Raw genomic sequence first — 12910 nt, 5'->3', positions numbered from 1 at the left:
CTAACTTCAGGTTTAAAAACATTGGCCCAGAGGTAGCAATATTCAGTACTGGTTTTTGGGGAATTTGGTGGCTTTTTTTTATTAAATACATGGATGCAAGACTAGTATCTATTTTGAAATCCATTTTTTGAGATAACTATCATTTAAATTCTGATTTTCATATTATTTATGTGCAAACTACCATGGAAAAGATGTTTTCAGGTCTGGCAAAAGAAACTCTTACCTAATGCTGTATGCAAGTCGCCCTCTCCCCACCCAGGTCCCCACACACAGACACTTACACGATGCTCCCTTTCTTCCTTCTGCTACCAGAGGGGACAAGAACATTATGGAGTGATCATACTCAGACTAACAATAGTAACAGAGGTTTATTGCTTCTGAGGAGTCTACTCCTCCAGCACTAAATTGTTTTAAAATAAACAGATAATGAAAACAGGAATACCATGCCATAAATCTGTCATACCTAAAACAAAGTAACCACCTGGTAATTCATGCATGTCTATTCGGTGCTGACACTGTAAACAACTGGATCATGAATGTTTGTATTCATAATGGCCAAGAGCAGACATGTAGCTCTAATGCATCATATAGTCTAATGAATAAATGCCTGTCTGCAGGGCCCGAAAGTGAGTCTCAAAACACAGAAAAATTGCTCATAAAAGGTTAAATATATATAGTAAGAAAACCTAAAACAAGAAATTGACAATTACTTCGCAAAATATAAAACCTTTCAGGTGCTGTGTAACCTCACACTTGGACAATTTTTGCAATTACTTCACTGCTCTTTTTTGAAGACTTGCAAATTTAGCCACTATTAATGGTTAGAAATGTACTTCTCATCTTCAGAGTAGATTTATCTATGGCTAGTTGAAACATATTTGTATGTGTCTTCTACCTCTTTAGTGTTCACAGTTTTGATGCATTTTAAATATGTATATAATATCATCTGTCAGTCTCCCTTGTGTCTAAGCCTGTCAAGCACTGTCCTCCTTCTACTACACATTTTTCATTCCCTTCTAGGCCTTCTGCATCTCTCCAGCCCCCATCTTACTTGAATGGGTGACCCAGATTGCATATGGCTTCCCAAGTGAGACTGCACCAATCTTGTGCAATAGCATATTTTTCTGTTGGAAATACCTTGCTGGGCACATTCTACAATCACATCTGCCTCTTCTGTGCTGTTGTGTCTTGTTGGTCTCTTGCAGCCATTCTGACATTTATAGCAGGTCCTTCTCCTTCTCTATCATTTCCTCCAGATCATCTATCCAGTTTTTAATGTAAATTCTTGTTACCTGTCACCAAGAAAATATTGCATAGTTTTATGAATCCCATTATTTTAGTTTTGAAGATAATCCAGTTTTCTATTTGATCGACCACATCCCTGATTTTATTATCTTTTTATTTATATAGATTAAAATATACTTGAAAATTTGTTTTAATCATCTTTGTAAAATCTAACTTCGTTTACCTTTTGTCAAATCTGGTTTTATCCCTGTATTTCTTGATCTCCAAAGTATGACCATTTTCTTCATCAATCCATTTGTTCTACTCTTTAGAGGCTCTTTTTCTTAAATCCCACATTATTCTGGAAATGATCTTTCTCTCATTGTTTTTAGAGCTCTCTCAACATTTTCCCTCCCTTTTCTCACACTTTTTATATACATTTGTAATACATTTTCCTCTTTTGACTCAAAGAAATTCCAGTCTCTCCCCATTCATATCCACCCAATTGACTTAACACTAAGAGCTCCTGTGAATCAAAATATGTCCTATTAAAACTGACAACTTCAATCACAGCTATCCTTTTGTCTATAATTTCTTCTCACTTAGAATGAATCAACTGAATACCTAATCTGGATTTTGCATACTTCTCTCTCTCCCTCCCATTTTCCTCCCCTGAACTACGCAAAACCTTCAACACATCTGTTACAGATGTTATACATACTATATATTCTTCATGAATTCACTAAGTGCCTCCATTTTGTCCCATAGCGTCCTTGAATTAAAAAGCAGACTCTTGTTCCTGATGACACTGTTGGGACTAGCTCTAGCTGTTTTCCGCCCACTCTGCTATTTATCTGACTACCATTCATTAACAGAAGGTGCTGTTTTCACATTGCTCTATCTCCTATCCAGTAATATTTCATTATCTACTGTCATAAAGTCATTTGCCAATTTTTCCTTTACAAACAGATATAGAAATTAGTAAAAGCCTTTCCCAGTCACCAGACTTTATAGCCTAAACATCCCCCATCACTGACAAGCTTCCAAGGTTTTCATAGGGTACCCTTGGCAACTCTATCTCCAGAAAGAAAATCCTCCAAAAGGGAAGTCTCTTTCCATGAATGCGTCTCAATGGTTGAATATCCTAAATCCTTGGTTATTGCAACAGCTCTTTCCAACCTTACTTTGACAGTTAAGGTTATACCACCAAACAGAAAACGGATCAGGTAAGAGAAGTGTTTTGTAAATAAGAGAATTAGTATCCTGGTGATGATTTATCAGAAGAGGGAAATCTTTGAAGTTGTAAGATCTGTTTTGCTTTGTCTACAACTAAGCTAAGTCATTGCAAGCCGTTAAAAGTTTTACTGTTATTTTTCTGCTTTGTAATATACGTCAGGTTTAAGACAATCCGTGCAGTAGAGAGAATATGAGGAAAGTCATCCCAAACATGGCACATATCCCCCAGTCCATACGCAAAGACAGATCATTTCTCAAAGCTGACATCTAGTCACAGAAATAGTGACGTGGGGCCACGCACAAGAGCAGAGGCCTGCGGCTCATGAATACATTGATTAAGCGAAAGTCACAGTTCAAAGTGACATTTACAAATAAACCAACAAACTCCAGGCTACTTTATCTAGAACAATCCTACATTATTCTGCATTTTCAAACCACTGTATCTAGTAATAAAGGACAGACACAGTTTAAGCTACCCTTAACTGCACAATGAATTATGAAATACCCACAAGATAATACTTAGCCCTAGCCCTGCAGTACTGACAGCACTATTTAGGCTAGATAGTGGTTCTTCAACAGCTAAATTATGCTTTTTCCATGTGTACATGCATTTGCACAAGCACTAGATGTTTCTTATTGAAATTACCGAAAATAATAATAATAAACAATATCGCTAGTTTTAAAAAGTTAATTTCACTTAGTTCTTGCAATAACACATGCACTATAAAGAGAAAACAGACATAAAATTAATGCAAAACATGAAAGTTATTTATTTCTCTTGGTTTAGTTTATAGTTGAAAATAATTTTATCCATGAAAAAAACTGATTTGGTTTTCACTAGAATTTTGAAAGCCAGCAAGAAGAGCAGAGAAAAAGACCTTAGCAACAAAGCAAAATTATACTACAAGAAGATGATTCCAACAGCCTTTCCTGTGAATACACCAATCTCTTTACATGATTATTCCATTATCAGAGAAAATAATGTTGCTAGGTTCCTTTACCGCTAAATTGAACTTACACTGATTTCTTCCTTAGTGATGTCAATAATAGAGTCTGGTCTGATTACTCATGAATACTTTACTCTTCCCCTTTAAAGAAAACAAATATAATTTTAAAATATTTCTACAAGCCAATACAGATAAAATATAAACTCTTTTTACACAAGTGTTTAACATAAGCAAGGAAAATTCTGCTAGTGCTAGATACAGTATTTTCATACACACAGCAGGTAAACAGAATCAAATGCATCTCTGAAATTAGAACAGCAACAGCTGGAAAATGTCCAAAGATTTGCACTCCTCCTTGCTGTATCCATGGGTTTGAACTGTGTGTACTAGTTTTGGAAAACATTTTTCTCCATTATTATTTAGTTCTCTCCTCATCACTACTCACCATTATTCATTCCTGTGTGTTGACTACAACCTCTATTACAAACTGTCTGGTATAATGGCCATCTTTGCATTATTCATCTCTGTTGATTATTTCCATCTTAAGATATTACTGCAACAAAATATACAAACTGACGGAAGAGGCAAATACGAAGAAACAAGCGACACACTAGAACCTGAGGCTCATTAAGGAATGTGCATGCTTTGATGAAATCCTGTTCTCATTAAGTGACAGAAAGCTACAAAAGTTAAGTCACTTCTGGTTTAACCATCTCTTGGGACACATATGAATGACCTTGCTTAATGACACACTACTACCTCCCAATTTCTGGACTTAGCACATTACTAGCCCTGTTCTAATACTCCAATCTGACTGGCCCTCATTTTTTTTTTCTTTGCTCCCTTTCCCATCCCCTGTTCCCCCTCCATATCAGTAGAAGTCTCACAGGCACATATGTATGTCCTACATACACAGGAGCAGCTGTTCCATACTTCTCATGCACTTCTTGAGATAAAGAAACCAGAATTGCACACATCATTCTAGGTGTAGGCATGAATTTTCATATTCTCTATTCCTTTCCGAATAACCCTTAATGCTTGATTGGCATTTTCACCTTTAATCCGTGAAGTTAATTAAAGGAAACAAAAACCAAAGTGCAGTAAAGACATTCGTAATAGAACATTTTAGAGAACTGCTAAGCAGTCATTTCAAAATTCAATTCTTTAATCACAATTCAAGACTCTAGAGCTGTCAGCAGTCACAAATGTTTTGGAAATGGATGACAAGATGGTACACTATCAACAGCTATTGTCCTATATTGCAAAAACAACCACAATTTATTTCAGAATGGCACAGCCAGCAGACAGAGGAAGGTTATTATATACTCAAGACAAAATAAGCCAAGTGTGCTTTCCTTGCTTGTTTTCAATTTGGCAGATTTTAAATCCTTCTGACAACAAAAGATAAGCTGAGCATCGAACTCAATTTGTGAAGTTGATAGTAGCATTATTTACAAGCAAAGGAATAAGGTTAACTGGTTATCTGTATGTTATCCCATAATTTTTTCAAGCTAATTGGGATAAAGGCTTCTAGAAAAAAAAATACTGAAAGAGGGCAGAGCTTGTTTGGTTTTAGCTTTAAAATCTTCTCTGTCCCACAGAGAATGACCAACCCTGTTTTCCTGGAGAATAGTCCAAAACTTTCCTCTGTGGTAGCTATAATTTGCCCTATAATGTACAAATTTAAAGCCAGAAGTATATGTATAGGAATTTAAATCTAATGTCTCTCCATAGATGAAGCAAGAAAATGGTGTGACTTTATTATTCAAATGAATGTCAATAGGTAATATCTTTGTATAGATCCAGGTACATTTTCTGGCAGACTAAAATAATTTGACCGCAAAAGACCTTTAAAATTAACCTACAGTTACTTCTGCACTAATGAAAGAGCTGCCTCTCCAAGGCAGTTATTTTCATTAAATTCTTAGCTCTCAAATAAATACGTTTTCCAATACAGAATGAGAGCTTCAGTGCCAAGAAATCTACCTCAATTTGACTGAAAAGAATGTTTTCTAAAGATTTACACTTGATTCTTTCTAGAACTATCCACATTTTTCATTGACTCAAATAGTATCTTTTTTGCTATTGTGAGAATTGACAATGGTGTAAGGGTCAGATTTTAAGCCACGGAAACCGAGCAGTCTAGGCTTAGTTTCTTAGGAGAACTTACATCTGAGATAAGAAATAGCCACAACTGATGAACTTTGCCTGCTTCTTCTTAGCCCATTTTGCACAAAACCACAGATAGAAACTTTAACTTCATTCCAGGCAAAGGAAACTTTTCATCTATTTTAATAGGGCCAGGATTCCACCTACACATTTTCACTTAACAGACATTCTGCAGAGCCCTCCAAATAAACCTAATTACATTCTACACTTGGAAAATGCCAGGACAGAATAGTTAAGAATTAGAATAGCCACTTTCATACTTAAAAAGCACCATCAATCGGTACAAAGCCTTACTGATGCAAAAGTCACATTCCCTGATGCAAAAGAAGAGCTAATGCTCTGTTCTAAAATTGGTTATAGGACTTATTCATCACCAGAGAGCTCTACTGGATTCAGGTGAATGCACTTAGCTACAAATATTTTCCCTAATACAGTTCCCAATATGGAACTTCAGTGTAGCAAAGCAAGGGAATTTCAGGATAAGCTTTAAAAAAGAAAGATTAAACATTTGGCACACAACGTGTGAGAAACCATTTCAAATACAGAGGAAAAATATTATTGCTGACCACTCTTCAAAAAATAATTAGATAGTACAAAAAACCACATTAAACTTCTATCAGGGCATAGCTGGGACCATTGTAAGGCAAGCACAAACACCGTGTGTTGTGGCAGAAGGGGGAAGGCTTTAAAAGAGAGGTGGGGAAACAATTGGAATTGATCAAGCTGGAGTTTGCCAGCTTAACTAGGGATAGGAAAATGGCCTATTTTTCTGGAGTTCACTGACTGTGCAAACTATTCGCTTGATAACATTGCCCATTTTTCTTGCTTTATGCACATTGATTTCCAGTCCACAAAGCTTTGGATGTTCTCATTTGTCTTCCAAGGGTAAATCTATCAGAAACATTGTTGTCCTCTCCTTTGAAGAAAAGGAAGAAGGAAGGAAGATTAACCAATGCTTCCCCCCCACAACATGTTGTGCAAAAGTGAATTAGAGAAACACACATTCATTACTGAAAGGAAGACAAGTGTGACATAGCTGAAGTTGGTTGTGTTTGGTTTTGGGTTTTGTTTTTTTTTTTTTTTTTTAATTAAGAAAAATTTAACAGTATTTTCAATTACATTGCAGAGTTCACCAATTTCAGTGGAAAATGTGACAACAGAAGAATGAAGGAAAAATGAAAAAAGAAGGAAATGTGGCAACAGCAAAAGAGGCACAAAAAGAGAAATTGGAAGTGCAACAAAGGCTAAATATAAGGGGAAAAAAATGCTGTTCTTTCTCCTTAAGCTGATTCTTTTGGCCTACTTTTATGTTGATATAAACTCACTGGTTATGTAAATTTCTACTTCAACGTAATTCTAATCAAACAGACAAATGACATACTATCATTTTTATTTATGTTTGTGTTTACTCTGATCTTCAATTGGGGTTTGTTCTCCACTGCCTTTAATACTACATTGCTGACATTGAAGAATAGTGAGCATAAGGCACACATTGCTTCTTAAATCCACAAACAGGTAAGGGTAGAAATAATTTTGTTCCCATAATTAAACAACGGACAGACAAAATTACCTTTAGGGACTGAATACTCATTAAAAACTCTATTACTGTTGACAAGCACGAGGGGCTTCATTACCCAAAACATCTTCGAAAATGTTAGCTTAACTAGAGGGTAGCAAACCCAACAAACTTCTGTTAATACCTCTCTTTTTTAATAATCTCTTTAAAAATACTTCTTTTTACGCTATTCATAAAGTGAATCACACTCACACACATTTAAAGAAGAAAATAGTACTCCCTCCGAGTATCCCAGGCACACAGCTTGTAATGCTATGTTTTCTTAGGAGACAAACTATATTTATGTAATTATGTGTATGTATCGACAAAATGTTCTCTCTGAAAAAGCTGTATAGTAGAACTGTGTCAGTTTAAAGACAGAAGAAAATGAAGAGAGCTGCCTGTCCATAATGGTAGAAAATCTTATCTTTTGTTTACTTTGGCTCTAGCAGGCAACACAATACTGAAACGGATTAATTTATAACTGGAGCATCAGAGAGCCACAGCTGTGAACAGAAAGTTCACAGCAAGCAGAAGTACCAGATTGCAACGAGCACACCTTACACGTTCTAGGCAGAACTCATCCAGACGTAAGGAAGAAAATCCAGAGGAGACCACTGGAGCACTCCTAGTCCTGTGCTCAGGAACAGCATGGATGGATTTTAATTTCTGAATGTAAGAATATACATTTCTTCATCAAACAGGGACCAGAAATACAAAGGTTTGAAAAATAAAACGTGAACTGAAAGTAATAGCAATGGCTCTGTGATGAAACCCTAAAATAAGTATTTATGACTACTGTCTCTTATTGTTAGTAGACTAAGCGATAGCACCGACAAGAAGGGAAGATGCAGCAGGTCATTTAGGCGGACTGTGCAAACACAATGTTCTCCTTTTGGTCCCTGTCCCACCCTCCTCTTTTTTTTTAATCACAGTAAATAAAAGGATCAACAGCAAGAGAGTGCAAGCCAACAAAATCTTAACACTTCTGTCTAAGCTCTAGAAAATACAATAGCACACAGTATAAAGCTCAGGAAGCGACAAACTTTAACAAGCAAGCATCTAAATTATTGTAGTAGAACTTCTAAGCAATTGTTTCATGAGTCTTTAAGTGTATTTTAAAGGTGAAAACACAGAAAACTGTCTTAAAGCATGAAAAAATTTTTCACAGCCATCTAAACTGTAATCTGATACTTAAAACAACAGTGAATAAATAGTTGGGATTCTTAAAGCTAAGCAGCATGGCTCTACTGAAACCACTACAGGTATCCCCAAGATCAGGGTTCACAACAATAATTTATAAAAAACTAAAATATGTTCATTTCCAACATACTGCACAGTCTGGTTTAATTCTTTTCTTTCATACTTGAAAGTCCTTTATCAAATACTTCACCAGATGAAGTCATGAGGGCTAAAATATTCAAGAGAAAAGACAAGGAAGAAAGGAAGTTTTGGAGTAAACAAGCCACCATCGGAAAACACCAGGGAGCTGTCAGTGACTGTTTTCCCAACTAAGCTTGGGTTCTCTTCTACCTCTCTTCAAACAGGCTCTCTAAATTACCATCACCTAATGCTTGAACCAGGTTACCTGGTTCTGAATCATCTGGCCGACAGTTCTTTCAATACCATTTTGATGAAGAGTTTTAAGAAAATTCTCATTACTCAAACTCTTCAGTGAAGTATCTTCATTTAAATATAGCAAACATATTTTTTGCTACCAGCCTACAGAACAAAATGATTAATTCTTTCAAGTCTTCTATGAGCACCATCTGGTCATTGTGATTGTTGCTATTTTACTTATCAACATGTTTTAACAATTTTTCTTTTGACAATTTAGTCTTTGACAGTGCCTTTTTGCCTGAGAACATGGGGTACTTTGTATTCTCACCACGTTTGTGTTACCCACAGAAAATGCTGGAAACTGTCAAGCAAGATGGAGAACATATCGACAAGCTTCGTGCAGGAAAGCAATTTCAGATGGTACTTTCTTGGAAGGAGGGGATGTTTTTTCAAGTTCAACAGTGGAGTGCTCTTTCCATAGATGTTGGGGTACCCCATTGAATGATTCCGAGAAGATATTTGCTGCTTACTGAATAAAACTTGCACTGAATGCAAAACAAAAAAGCTCTGGAATAGACGGGAACACCCAGATCAAAGTAGTCCTTTATGCTTAGGAGATTCCTATGTTCAAGAAATAATAAAAGAGAACTGTAGAAAATTAATTTTTAGTGAGATAAGTGACCCACCTGAAATACAAGAAGGTGAGGAAGGATAACTTAAGAAAATGCAAAACTGCAGTGGAATGCCCCGTTAAAAGAAGTTAAACTTGGGGTCGATGATAGGTATGAGCTAAAAAACATATAAAAATTGTTACAAGGTGACTTTGGGTTTTTTGGACAACATCAAATCAGGTCCTGTTCTGGTGTCTCCAGCCGAAATCTTCAGTTCATTCAAAACACTGACATTTATGCACTCCTAATCATACCTACAGATTCACAAGTATTAACCACCACCAGTTACAAAAAAGGGTTTTCAACTGATAGCTACTAGGAGGGAACACTTCTCATCTATGACATAAAACATGTTTTCTGTGAAAGCTGATTTTAATATAGTATATCGCATGATTTGGTCTTTAGCCAGATAATGACTATCAGGTATTTTAGAGAACTAAAACCAAAACCAGTTAATGCACTTGAAATTCGTAGCGAAACATTTTGAACAACTGCCTTCAAATGTAATTGTTCAGAAAACATCATTGAGGGAGAATTTACATATCATTTACCTGAAAATGTATTTATTCAAGAAATAATACATATGCACTTCATTTTTCATATTTGCATTATGAATCATTAAGCAGAGGAGCATGTAATCCTCAGTGTAATCAATGATAATTTACAGAAGGAATCACTGCGTGCCATTAATTATGATTAACTTTTTCTGGTACTTGGATCTCTACTTTGAACTAATATTTACCAGCAAGAGTCTGTGTCTACTAAAGATAATGTTTAAATTACATATTTCTAGCAAAATTTCCATACTACCAATCATCATCTACTGTTACCAAGCAACTTCCCATCAACAGGGAGGATCGTGAAAACATGTGAAGAACAATCTAGAAAACAGGGAATTAGGACTTGGTTCAAGCCTCTCAAACAATCTACTTTTTCAGCATCACAAGGCTTTGGAGCAAGACTTCACAATTTTTCTGAAGTGGTATCTTAAAAGTGCTGTGAAATAAAACCCACTGTTTTAAACTTGTTTGATTTGTCACATGACTTCATTAATCTCTTCCTGTTTGTATGATCAGCCAGACAATAGAACAATTCTTCTATTGTCTATAATCCCACCACATGATAAAGATGTACTGACAAGAAAGGAGTTTATTTTGTTTTTTTTTTTCTTTCTTTCTTTTGAATTTATCTGTCTGTTGAGACTGAATTTCACTAGATTCTAAGTGAACCCAGTCAAAGCGGTGCAAATCATGTCATGATAGGCTAAAATTTCTAAGCTAATACCCAGCCAAAACACCTAGCTCTAAAATAAACTTAGCAAAAAGCCCCAGCAATAGCATCTAGTATGGTTTCTAACAAGAGCATATCTAACTCGAACAACATTTTTGTTTCCTTCTTAGTAAAATAAAATTTAAAAAAAAAAAAAACAACCAACAAACAAACACCCACCCACCACGTGGCTATAATTTAACGTACACACACACACACTGGGAATGTCAGTGTACTCATTCAAATGCATGTGGGACCTCAGTGCTTCATAGCATTTGTGCGTGACCTTCAGGAAGAGAATATTTCTCTGCAATAAAACTGTAAAAAATTATACCTTCTTAAAGTTCTGATTGGAAAAAAAATTACATTTTAACTACATGAAAACAACTGGTTTAGATCTTCCTCTGGAAGATCTGGAAAAAGAAAAACGAAACCAATTGAAAAAAAAAACACGCAACATTTACACCTATCTTATAGGTGTATTTTAATATAATCACCCTTTGTTAAGCTGATTAAGCATAAATTGATTCTGTATTTCAGATATGGTTAATTCGCGTACTTCCTTTAAGTCTAGTCTCAAGATGATAAAAAAATTCTACTGTCCCTTTCTTATTCTCAGCACTGCTCAGAGGAATCCATGTGACATCTAGCCTGTAATAACCCCCAACATTAGCCCCAGGTCACCTTGCTGCCCACCACCAAGATGAAGACAGACATATTCCTTCAGATTGGGAGCATTTGATGTTAAGAACTTCCTAACTTATCTAATATATTCCTAACAACAGCCAAGCTAGACAGTGTTCTGAAAAAAGTGCACCGTTATTGATGGTCTTCTATTTTGTATAAAATCTTTAATAATCACTGGACAAACAATTCTCCACCTAGAAGCCAAAATATGCAGGGAAAAAAAAAATTTGCACCTCTGTCACCAGAAAATCCTGTAAATTTAATTTCAATACCAATTCAGCAGTTCTTTCCTTCAGTCCTTACTCAAGCCATTTTTCTACAAATATGAACAGTTTTGCCTGATAAGGTCTGCAAGATTTTAGCTCTTCTGCCTGCACACATTTTCTAGAAAACAAATATAATCAACCTAAAATGTCAAATTACTGATTTTGATAGCACATTGCTTGCACCAAATACACAGGTACCATTACAAAAGAGCCTTCTTAAGAACATATGTTTTAAAGAGAAAAGACTAAGGACTAAAAAGATACATATACCACATATTGAAATATCACACATATTCAAAGGCCAATAAAAAAGTGTTTAAAAAAGTCTAATGTAATCCTATACTTTTAATATGCAGGCACCTTCCAAGCCTTTTGTACTGTTACCAACTAGAATTCACAAGCCGCCTCTTTACCAAGCGCTCTGTTTCGGATACAAGACTCCTGTATTTCCCCATCTCCCCACCATTCCACATACAAAATTTTCTGGATGGCAATACCTTCGAAATGCATTAAGAGGTGCAACAGGAGTATGGTATGATACATAAGAGGCAAGAGTTTAGTCTACCCTAAAGAACACAGAAAAAAACCATTACTATAGCTGCTGTGCTTTCTTTCTGTCTTAGCTGCAAATTAGTTTTCTTTGCCAAGGTTCATTTTTAATCTTTGGGATATACTAGCATCTGGTTTTACTGAATACCTAAGATAAGCAACTGTCTCACATTTTCAGAGCTCAGAATTTTAACTACTTGAGTTTTATTTGCTTTATAAGTCTGAAATCACACGCATCTCCTACTCCTACTCGCAGCAGTCTGAGGATTAACATAAAAATTGACTTAAATAATTTCCATGCTGAATTTTTTCCAAGAGACGTTAGGAAATTAAAGCCAGAACTACACTGATGATATAAATTATCCAGGACTCCAGTCCTGAGCACAAGCACCTCCTGTGGTTCACGTAAAGGAATTTAGAAGATAATTGCTATCCTATTTTTCATTGTGCATTGAACTTTCAACCGCTTGAACATAATCAGCCTGATTATGCTTGAGCATTCAGTCAGTTAGTTAACTGCTTGAAAACAATCTGATCCAAACATTAGACACTGGTATAGGTGCAGATTGAAAACACTAGCAAATAATACAATTTTTATATGAATTTAACTTCTGTTCTGGAAAAAAACACTACAGAATGTGTAAAAAAAAAGCAAACAACAAAAAAACAACCCCAAAAAGACCCTCAAATTGTTTGAAAGAACCAGAAGGACTCAGCAATTTATGGTGAAGAGAGAAAGGGTTGAAGAGTATTTTGTTGAACGGATGCCCTTAGAAC

The sequence above is a fragment of the Nipponia nippon genome, unplaced genomic scaffold (assembly GCF_047370975.1).
Source record: "Nipponia nippon isolate SJK-2023a ecotype South Korea unplaced genomic scaffold, ASM4737097v1 scaffold_6, whole genome shotgun sequence".
NCBI lineage: Eukaryota > Metazoa > Chordata > Aves > Pelecaniformes > Threskiornithidae > Nipponia > Nipponia nippon.
This window is presented reverse-complemented; position numbering follows the sequence as displayed.